A 12,475-nucleotide genomic window follows, 5' to 3' on the forward strand; every position below is an offset into this window, starting at 1 on the left:
CTCTCTAAGGGTTCTATCGGTTTTGCCCATGTAATTCAACCCACATGGGCATATTAACAAATATATCATGTATTTTGTGGTACAGGTAACTCTATGTTTAATTGCGTATCTCTTCCCACTGTGTGGGTGGCCACACACTTTACCCGTAATGAGAGCCCTGCATGCCACACAATAAAGACACTGATAACAACCCTTTTGAAGCAACAGAAAATTCTGTTCGATCTGCGCCGATTGCAGTCTAGTGATGTCAGTACGCATCACTCAGTCTCTTATATTTTTTCCACATGTAAAACATGGCATGATCTTTGTATTTGCAAGGTTGAGGTAAACATCACTGGCTACAATCAGCCATAGATGCTTAGCTACTCTAGTGATTCTCCCACTCATATCATTGAAATGATTGACCCATGGTTAAACAGATTTAGAATGAGGTTTGCGATTTATCTATTTGTGTGCTGAACATACTGTATTTGTATGCTCTTTATTGTGTTCCATCCCCCATCTGTAAGTACAGTACAATACTGACCACCTCTCCTCCATATGTACTGTTTTGTGCCCCAGTGCCTGTGTTTCTCCTATTTCCTGTGTATTTCCTCTTTCTTTATTATGCTGTTTACAATTGAAAACCACCCATCAGGCTGTAAGATCTGTACTGTCTGTGGTCCCACAGAAACCCCCATGGGTTACTTACCTAAAAGTTGTTTCCTTGTTTTCCCTCGTAATTGCCATGGTTCCTCATACAGATGGCAGCAGCATTACAGTGATGTTGCTGGGTGCAAATATGTAGTCAGGGACTGCTTCTGCTGGAGAGCAGGGATCCAGGGACAATAGTAGGTGCATCAGGGTTATGGGGAGCAGTTGTGGGGGCGCCCCTTTGTAACCATTGTTACATCAACATTATCACTTTCAAGTACAAATTTAATTTTAAAAGCCAACAAGTAGAATTCTGTTTAATGTTGTCCTAAAACAGTGGAAAGTGACAATCCTATATTCTGAACCTATTGAAGGACCTAAACTTACAAAATTTCAAATTTGATTCCCCGATCATATCATTTTGCTTTTATGTTTTGGGTTCCGGTAAAATAGCATTTGTTTCTCTTTTAAAGTACCCTCAGAAAGTGGCAAGTTGTGATTCCTCAATTGCAGCAATTACATACAATACAGTGTAAAAGTTTTAGGCAGGTGTGGAAAAAATGCTGCAAAGCATGTATGCTATCAAAAATAGACGTGTTAATAGTTTATTTTTATTTACAAAGTCAGGGATTTTGTTGGCTTATAGTCAGGTGTATGATTAACCAACAGGTGATAATGATCACCTTTTTCATATATAGGTTGAAACACAGTCATTAATTGAAACAGAAAAAGCTGTGTCGGAGGCTTAAAGATTGGGTGAGGAACAGCCAAATTCTGCTATAAAGGTGAGGTTGTAGAAGACAGTTTCATATCACAGGTCATACATCAATGCAAGACACAGCAATAAGACACAAGATAGTTATACTGCATCAGCAAGGTCTCTCCCAGGTAAATATTTCAAAGCAGACTGGGGTTTCAACATGTGCTGTTTTGAAGAAGCACAAAGAAAAGGGCAATGTTTAGGACTATAGACGAGGTGGTTGGCCAAGGAAACTTAGTGCATCAGAATGAAAGACACATCATGCTTACTTCCCTTTGAAATTGGAAGATATCAAGCAGTGCTATCAACTCAGAACTAGCAGAAACCAGTGTGACCCAGGTACACCCATGTACTGTTCAGAGAAGTCTGGCCAGAAGTGGTCTTCATGGAAGAATTGTGGCCAAAAAGTCATACCTTTGACATGGACAAAAGGATAAGAAACTTAACAATGTATAAAAACATAGGAACTGGAGTGCAGAAAAAAGAGGTGCTCAAAATTTTAAATATTGGCTGTAACAGAAGGCCGTTTGTTCACCAAAGGGCTACAGAGCAGTAGAATAATGAGTGTCTGCAGGCAACAGTGAAGCATGGTGGAGGTTCCTTGCACGTTTCAGGCTGCATTTCAGCAAATTGGGTTGAGGATTTGGCCAGGATTAATTGTGAACTCAATGCTGAGAAATACAGGCAATATGCAATATGCAGTACCATTACGGAGGCATCTCCAAATTTATTTTGTAGCAGGACAACAACCCCAAACATACAGTCAATGTCATTAAGAACTATCTTTAGTGTAAAGAAGAACAAGGAGTCCTTGAAGAACTGACATGGCCCCCACAGCACCCTGATCTTAACCATCATCAAGTCTGTCTGGGATTACATGAAGAGACAAAAGGATTTGAGCAAGCCTACATCCACAGAAGATTTGTGATTAGTTCTATAAGATGATTGGAACAACCTCCCTGCCGAGTTTCTTCAAAATCTGTGTGTAAGTACACCTAGAAGAGTTGGTGCTGCTTTGAAGGCAAAGGGTGGTCACACCCAAATATTTATTTGATTTAGATTACTCTTCTGTTCGTTTACTTTGCATTTTGTTAATGAATAAAAATAAACTCTTAACACTTCTAACACTTCTATTTTTTAAATCATTCTTACTTTGCAGCATTTTGGGGGTCATTCCGAGTTTTTCGCTCGCTAGCAGATTTTAGCAGCACTGCACATGCTAGGCCGCCGCCCTCTGGGAGTGTATCTTAGCTTAGCAGAATAGCGGACAAAAGATTAGCAGAATTGCGAATAGAAAATTCTTAGCAGTTTCTGAGTAGCTCCAGACCTACTCGCAGATTGCGATCAGCTCAGGCCGTTTCGTTCCTGGTTTGACGTTACAAACACGCCCTGCGTTCGGCCAGCCACTCCCCCATTTCTCCAGACACTCCCGCGTTTTATCCTGGCACGCCTGCGTTTTTCCGCACACTACCAGAAAACGGCCAGTTTCTGCCCAGAAACACCCACTTCCTGTCAATCACACTCCAATCACTTCAACGATTAAAATTCTTCGTTTGAACGTGAGTAAATCTACTAAGTTTTGTGCTAAAATACTTACCGCATGCGCATTTTTGCCTTAATCGCTCCGTTGCGAAAATCGGCAACGAGCAAACAACTCGGAATGACCCCCTTTGTTCCACACCTGCCTAAAACTTTTGCATAGTACTGTGTGCACAGAATCTAAACCACTTCTACACATTTTCTTTTATCTTAGGGAAAATGATTGCTCTCTTCCTTGATTTTTTCCAATGTATCTCTCCTATGGGAAATCTCAGAGGTTGCCGAAATTTCTGCTTCAAACATAGTTCCCCTGGTCAGAGAAGATATATTAGAATCAACAGTTCACTTGGGAGATTTTCAATTGCACAACATTTTTCTCCCAAAACCTAGACATTCTTAGTTTCCTTCTCATATCTCGCATTTACAATTAAATTTTCCCCTTTTTAGATAAGGGAGAATTGTCCATAAAATAATACCAGCTTCATATACATGTATTAGAACTCACAGCAGAAAACTAGCTTACCAGTCTTTGGTTCTGAGTTCACTATTGAGCTCTTATACTATATTGTCTATACAATAGAATACCAATATTACACATGAACAGGATATGAAGTACCAATTCCATTACAGTAAACAAGAAGTACTAGATACTAGTTCTCTTTGCTTCCCATCCACTACCGGGTTCAAGGATCCATGTAGGATGGACTCAACATACTTACAGTGGAAGAACTTACGGTTTTCCACCTCTGCAAGTTTGAACAAAACTTAAACTGTCTAGTTTGGTTCACTTTGATAAATCAGCATAGATTCAGTTGGAATATTCCTTAGATCTTTCATGGCTCAGTAAAGGTGAGATCTCCTTTACACAGTGCCTGAACCTAAGACTGGGATGCCCACTTTGTCCATCTTTAGGTGCAACAATACCGCTCGGTACATGTTAAGATGCAAGCATCGGAAGCACGATCAAAACTTGCACCAGCCCCCTGTTAGGTGCAGAATCTCTGATAAAATATCTCAATTTGCCCGTGACATTCCCATAACACACCCATAAAACAGTCCTTCTCTTTGCATCTGAATAGCCACCTCCAAGTCACTGCCCAGGAATGCCCAAAGCATTTCCAATATATTCTGAGACTGTGCATCTCATTGATCCTGGACTTCTGAATGCACACATTGTGGAATACATGCCCTGTGCAACCTTTTAGTATATGCTGGCCCTTGGGGACCTAGAAGTACCATCAAGCTGTCAAAACGGACATGTTAAAGCAGTTCCACGATAATATGTAATACTTTAGTTTAAATTGTTGTTAATGAGGCTTGAGGACAGTACCTGCTCAGCCAATCAAAAGTACCCAGCATGTAAACAATGTTTGTAATTGGCTGATTAGGTGACTTTAGGAAATTAATTGTCAATCTATTTTGGAGATGGCTGTTGTGGGTGATCTTAACATCTGAGCAACACCTACTGTACCTTTGAAAAATTGCAATGGTTATTAAGTGTCCATGAAACACAACATTCAAAAAAATATTCATGATTCTTTTAATTTAAGATATATTATCCACAGCAATATATTGATAATATTAGAGTGAAAATATGTTTTAAATAATTCCCCTCTCTCTTTACCTCAGGAAAAATGGTCCTTGAAAATTAACAATTGTTGAAAATTCTCATCCCCATTATGTATTTAACAATATGTATTTAACTAATGTTGGCTGTGGTCAATTCGACAGGTTATAAGGAGCGGACTTCTTTTATAGAACCGTATTTTTCTTACCTTCAAAGGCTCTTTGTTATTTCAATTGGAAGAAAGGGTTTTTAGACAGTTGAAATGGTCTCTTTGTTCAAGAAAGGATCAAACCATGAGCTAAATAACTATAGACTTAGATTTGACATCAATAGAAGGAAACCTAGGTGAACGGATATTTGGATACTATATGAAAGAAATAAAATAATATGAGTTTTCCCTCATTTAAAAAAAACTGTAAGTGCTCCAGTGATATATTTGACAAAAATCTGGAACAACTTCTTGGAAAAGTGAGTATCTCTTAATTTACCTTAAGGATGTGTGTAACATTAACAACAGAATACGAATATAAAGCTGCCATATACTTAATGAAGTGCTGTGAAAACAGTGAACATAGAAGAAATTTAGACCCTTTGAAAAAAAAATGACTAAGTGGCCGGGTTGGTGTCATTTAAAAACCGCCATCAATTTAAGGTGGTTTCAATGTTAAGTTGGGAGTATTTATTATGAACATTATAAACATTGTTGTATCAGAGATTCAGTATAATTTCCTGACAGTCAGGATCCCGGTGGTTGAAATCCCGACAGTAAAAATCCAGCAATTGAGTGCAGTGTGTACCTTTGCGGGTTTACTGCACTTGCCACGCTTCAGGCTCAGTGGCAAGCTTAGCTCACCGCGCTTCGGGCTCAGTGGCAAGCTTTGATTGCCACACTATTGTATTCCCCCTCGGGTGATATGGACCACCACCCTAGTGGAAATACTAGGCGGCGATCAGGATTTCGACCGACGGCATTTTGTTTGCTGTCGGGATTCCGGTGTCGGTATTTCAACCTATGGGATCCCGACTGTTGGGAACTTAGCTGCATCCCCTGTATCAGTGATCATAACACTCACATAAGCAGCACGTCATCAGCAACCAAGAGTTAGGTGCCATTGTAGGAAAAATGGAGTAGATGATAGTAAAAGTAAGAGGAGATGCACATGAGGGAAGAGGGCCCTGTTCATAATAGCTTACATTTTAGAGGGGAGCGGTAGACAGACAGGGGTAACACAGATGGCATAAACAGTGAGGAAGGAGCGGGGAGCTATGGGTTTGGATGAGAGCTGTAAGTCACTGATGAATTAGTTGGCCTTGAGAGGGTAGATAAAAGGTTACAGTAGTCAAATCTGGAGAAGACCAGTGAGTGAATGAGGGTCTTAGTTGTCTCCAGTGTGAGAAAGGGTCTGATCCTAGAAATATTTCTGAGATAGAAATGGCAGGACTGCAACAAGTACTGAATATGTGGTTTGAAGGAGAGGGAGGAGTCAGTGATAACTACAAGACAGTAGGGGCTATAAGAGATGGTTGTGCTGTTAATAGATAATAAAACTGTGGAAAGTGAGGTTATTTAGAAGATGATCAGCTCAGTCTTAGACAAGTTAAGTTTAAGAAAGTGCCGGGACATCAAGGAAGAAATAGTAGAGAGACAGTTGGAGTTGGGAGTGAGAAGAGAGGGGGAAAGGTCAGAGGAGGAAATGTATATCTGGGTGTTATCAGCATGGAGATGATATTCAAGACCAAAAGAGCTGATGAGCTCACCTAGGGGACATACTGTATACAGGGAGAATAGGATAGGTCCCTGAATATAACCTTGGGGGACACCTAGTAGAAGTGGAGAAGTGAAGTAATGGGAGGAGACAGAGAAAGAGCAGTGATATTCATTTAATGGTGCTTTTACAGATAAAACATTCACCTGACAATATACAGTAGAAACAGACACCAGGATACTTTCACTTTGTGGGTTTGAGAGAAGTTTAATTGGAGAACAAATGTGTAGCAAAGTATAAGGAGAAATATATAACAAAAACTTCTCACAATTAGCAATCACTAAATAATTGATATTGGCCCTCATTCCGAGTTGTTCGCTCACTAGCTGCGTTTAGCAGCATTGCAAACGCTAGGCCGCCGCCCTCTGGGAGTGTATCTTAGCTTAGCAGAAGTGCGAACGAAAGAGTAGCAGAATTGCTACTAAATATTTTCTTGCAGTTTCTGAGTAGCTCCAGACCTACTCCTAGATTGCGATCAGCTCGGTCCATTTAGTTCCTGGTTTGACGTCACAAACACGCCCTGCGTTCAGCCAGCCACTCCTGCGTTTCTCCAGCCACTCCTGCGTTTTTCCCTGACACGCCTGCGTTTTTTAGCACACTCCCGGAAAATGCTCAGTTACCACCCAGAAACGCCCCTTTCCTGTCAATCACTCACCGATTAGCAGTGCGACTGAAAAGCGCCGCACGAACAACAGCAAAACTGCTAAGTTTTTAGTTAAATAACTAAGCGCATGTGCGCTGCGTACCATGCGCATGCGCATTTAGCAACAAATTGCAGCATAGCGAAAATCGTCAACGAGCGAACAACTCAGAATGACCACCATTGTTTCCTGTTCTATATTTGTCTGTTTGAAGGGTGTTTTCCATATAGTCTGTTTTGTTTTTGTTTGTTTTCATTTTCTTTTTTTAAAGTCCTGTGTGTATTTTTTTGGGGTGTGTCAGTGTAGTGTGATTGTGTGTTTGTGTTTTATTTTTTGAGTTATATTTTTTTTTGTTTGTCTGCGTATTTCTTTTAGAGTTCAGTCATGTCTGTGAGAGACATCATAATCCTCCATAGTCCAACTGGATATCCCTGTAAATCGTTGCCTGTCAAAATCAAAAACCTGCTGTTTCTTTTTTTTTCCGTATGCCGACTTGTTTATGGCAGTTTTTTAAAACCACTGCTTTTTTTCCAAATCTGGTGTTTCTGTTCTATTATATTATTTCAATGGTCTAAAACATTGATGTACTTTGATATTCAGTTATATTTTAGTCTATTCTAAAATGTGATTTATCTACTTTTTTTGCGGCTGTTTTGTCCATGATATCAGCTCATTGCAAAACCGCTGCCAAACCGCCACAAAACCACTAGGATTTGCCAATCCGCCACATAATAAATGTATCCCTACATTTCAAACATTCAGAATATACGAAACACCACTGATGCATGTTGAAAGCAGAGGATGAAAATGTTGTTATATTCGTTAACAACAGATGTCAAATGCTGAATGTGTTGATGAGCATTCTTTGTGCTTCTGAGATAAGATAAAACGTGTTTGACTTATGGATTTCAATTATGGGTTGCAGAAACATTTAATTATTGCTCAGTGACTCCTTCAGTACTTCTGTGTCACACACTGTCAGGAGTCAGCCCTTTTATTTTCGGTTCCATCGCAAGTGATATTGCAAACTGTCATCTTCCGATGAAAAATATGCCATGTTATGATAATGAGTGACCACAGTTTGAATCTCAAGCTATTTTCAGAAAGCTTTTTTTTCATTTTAGTATTAGAGTGTTGTATTTGCACCAATCTGATACAGGAGTGTATAATAATTTTACTAAATATCAAATGGTACATATACATTTATAATGTTCAGCTATGTATGTAATAAAGCATTGAAATATACTGCTCAAAAAAATAAAGGGAACGCTTAAACAACACATCCTAGATCTGACTGAATTAAATATTCTTATTAAATACTTTGTTCTTTACATAGTTGAATGTGCTGACAACAAATCACACAAAAATTATCAATGGAAATCAAATTTATTGACCCATGGAGGTCTGAATTTGGAGTCACACTCAAAATTAAAGTGGAAAAACACTCTACAGGCTGATCCAACTTTGATGTAATGTCCTTAAAACAAGTCAAAATGAGGCTCAGTAGTGTGTGGGGCCTCCACGTGCCTGTATGACCTCCCTACAATGCCTGGGCATGCTCCTGATGAGGTGGTGGATGGTCTCCTGACTTATCTCCTACCAGACCTGGACTAAAGCATCCACCAACTCCTGGACAGTCTGTGGTGCAACGTGGCGTTGGTGGATGGAGCGAGACATGATGTCCCAGATGTGCTCAATTGGATTCAGGTCTGGGGAACGGGTGGGCCAGTCCATAGCATCAATGCCTTCGTCTTGCAGAAACTGCTGACACACTCCAGCCACATGAGGTCTAGCATTGTCTTGCATTAGGAGGAACCCAGGGCCAACCGCACCAGCATATGGTCTCACAAAGGATCTGAGGATCTCATCTCGGTTCCTAATGGCAGTCAGGCTACCTCTGGTGAGCACATGGAGAGCTGTGCGGCCCCCCAAAGAAATGCCACCCTACACCATTACTGACTAACTGCCAAACCGATCATGCTGGAGGATGTTGCAGGAAGCAGAACATTCTCCTTGGCATCTCTAAACATTGTCACGTCTGTCACATGTGCTCAGTGAGAACCTGCTTTCATCTGTGAAGAGCACAGGGCGCCAGTGGCGAATTTGCCAATCTTAGTGTTCTCTAGCTAATGCCAAACATCCTGCACGGTGTCGGGCTGTAAGATACAAGCCCCACCTGTGGACGTCGGGCCCTCATACCACCCTCATGGAGTCTGTTTCTGATCGTTTGAGTAGATACATGCACATTTGTGGCTTGCTGGAGGTCATTTTGCAGGGCTCTGGCAGTGCTCCTCCTGTTCCTCCTTGCACAAAGGCGAAGGTAGCGGTCCTGCTGCTGGGTTGTTGCCCTCCTACGGCCTCCTCCACATCTCCTGATGTACTTGCCTGTCTCCTGGTAGCGCCTCCATGCTCTGGACACTACGCTGACAGACACAGCAAACCTTCTTGCCTCAGCTCGCATTGATGTGCCATCCTGGATGAGCTGCACTACCTGAGCCACTTGTGTGGGTTGTAGACTCTGTCTCATGCTACCACTAGAGTGAAAGCACCGCCAGCTTTCAAAAGTGACCAAAACATCAGCCAGAAAGCATAGGAGCTGAGAAGTGGTCTGTGGTCACCACCTGCAGAATAACTCCTTTACTGGGGGTGACTTGCTAATTGCCTATAATTCCACCTGTTGTCTATTCCATTTGCACAATAGCATGTGAAATTGATTGTCAATCAGTGTTGCTTCCTAAGTGGACAGCTTGATTTCACAGAAGTGTGATTGACTTGGAGTTACATTTTGTTGTTTAAGTGTTCCCTTTATTTTTTTGAGCAGTGTACATTTCTTGAAACAGTGTTTTTGGTGCTAATGGTGTTAAGGCATGATTCATTGCACCTTATGTTTTATTTGGTTTACTTGTTCAATTAATTAGATGTAATAAGTAGAATTTTAATCTTTTTTCTATTTGTCTCATTTATTACATTGTAGTAAAGTAGACTCAGCATTAACAATAAGTGGTAACTGTATATTTAACCACAGAAAAAACTAAAAGTGATTCTAACAAATAAGTAAACCACAGACAAAAAAGAGGATGATAAAAGATTTTTCAACAATTATAGCAAAGCAAACCTCTTCTAAACAAAATAGTCGAGTGACTTTTACAAAACCGTGGGACCATAAGACACAGCTATTCCCTGTGGTCAAGACTGTTAATTAAATAATGTCAAAGTGCCTACCACTATGCTTAGATAAAGCCACAGTAACAGAGTTAAATGATTACAGCTTGGAATTATCACTGTCAGAAAAATCATTAAGAAATGTGCAGCTGATACCAGAGTAGTGCTCTAAAGGTTTACAGTACAACATAACTTATACAAACATTATGTGCATGGAAAAGCTGTCAAAAGGAAACATTCCTAAGACGTCAATATCTGAAGTGTGCAAAAAAAGACTTTGATTTTACATTTTTTTGGAACAAAGTGCTGATAACTAAAAATTGCAAGTGTTTAGCTACAACCACAAATATTCATTTATAGAAATTAAAAATAGGTCAACCACTTAAAAAAAGAACATACTACCAACCTTTAAAAATGATGGGAATGTATTATGTTGTTTGGTTGTGTGTAAGCCAGTGGTATAGTAAATTTTGTTTTGGACTGGTCTCTGTAGAGTTAGTACCAAAATGTGTAATTGGGGTATGTGTCCTGAAACTCAGAAGGATAGAAACATCCTAAATACTGTAGCTCCAGGGTATACATTATCTCCAGTGCTGGACCCTCAAAAGATTATTTATTGATGTGTGATATATAACACCAAAAAATGTGAACCATAAATGACAGCTGTAATTTCAAGGTAATTCTCATAAACAAGATTTACAAGTAGGAGAACCACTAATTACTGATTTGCATGAGATAACATTAGTAGAAAGATCATCCAATAGAAAATAATATTTTATATATTGTAGATTATACAGTAGTGTCACTGTATACAGTAACTAGGGTGTTCAATCCTTCACTCCCAGTATACTGTATGTTACAGTATAATGAAACAAATACATCTTGCATAGTAAATAGTGTTACCAACTCCTGGTCATGATACTGTATACAGTAGAACAAACTAAATATACTCTCAAAATCCTACACCTCTGATCTTTAATTGCTCCTTATGTAGTTTGTGAGTTTAGTGTTAACTAAGCTGGCCTGTTATTCTACCTCCTAAACACATGGAGGGGTGGCATTCAGTATGCCACCTTTTGGGATCCCGGCACTCAGTATACTGGCGCCGGAATCTCGACACCCAGCATACCGACAACTATTCTCCCTCTTGGGGGTCCACAACCCCCCTGGAGCAAGGATAAATAGTGTGGCACGCTTAGCGCACCACCGTGCCTGCAGCGTGGGGAGCGCAGTGTGGTGAGCGCAACATGGCGAGCGCAGCGCGGCGAGTGCAGCGAGGGGCTCATTTGCGCTCACATCCCTGCCGGCATGCTGGCGATCGGGATCCCGGCGCCGGTATGCTGGACGCCGGGATCCTACTCATACTACACCCCACAAGGAGGTGAGTAACAGGCTTAAAAACGGTTCCCATACATTCAGAACACAATAAGGAAACATTAATTTCTACTACTGAGGTGTCAAAGTCGAAAAATATTATAGAACACGCAGCACGTATAAAATACACACACATGCCCACTGCACGTGCACTTGTTCCGCCGTGTGTGCATATATCCGCGATTTGCGTATGGTCGCTCCCGCGGTCCTGCGCGTGGTATGGGTATTTACGGCGGAGTTTGTGAGCGCATGAAAGGCTATCAAAACATTACATATTTAATCCAAATAGTGCACATTGTACACATAGTCCCCCTGCACCACATCAGCAAGTATCAACAGTTTAAATGATTCCAGGACAAAGGGATTCACCTTTGCATGATAGGAGGGGACAGACTAAGGTTATAAGGTGGTGTCTGGTATCCAGCTGTAGGGTATTTTAAGGGTAACATTCCGGTGTTGGTTTGAGGAAGATCGCATGTTCCTACGTATAGTTATGTGCAGAAGCAGAATGTAGATCAAAACTGTATTTACTGTATATTATGTATGCGGCGGGAATCCAGAGGAGACCACCCACAAGAGCAGTTGAGAAAGACATTGCCCACCTTTTCAAATCAACCTATGACCTCTCCTGTACTGTAAAGATGCATTACTGTGTCCAATGGACAAAGGGAATACAGTATCCATTGTATTGCTTTTGGAAGTATTGTATAAAAAGCCTGTTGCTGCCTGGCCGGTCAGAAGACTCTCAACGCTATCTACCTGATTAGCAGAGGACTGGACCAGGAAGCGCATGCGAATATTCTCACGTATGTACATTGACTGTAGCCATTTACTCTGTTGTATTGTAGTGCATAATTTGTATTGTTAAACCCCCTTTCAGATATATTACTCTGTGATGTCGGAACCCAGTGATTAACTACAAATCGGTGTTGTGTCCTCTTTTCCCTGCTAGGGTTTTACATCTCCTAACAGTATAAGGTTTTAAAGTGTATTAATTGATTGTGTAAGCGCTGCATGTACTTAGTACCCCCAG

This window comes from Pseudophryne corroboree, chromosome 1 (assembly GCF_028390025.1).
Source record: "Pseudophryne corroboree isolate aPseCor3 chromosome 1, aPseCor3.hap2, whole genome shotgun sequence".
Classification (NCBI taxonomy): domain Eukaryota; kingdom Metazoa; phylum Chordata; class Amphibia; order Anura; family Myobatrachidae; genus Pseudophryne; species Pseudophryne corroboree.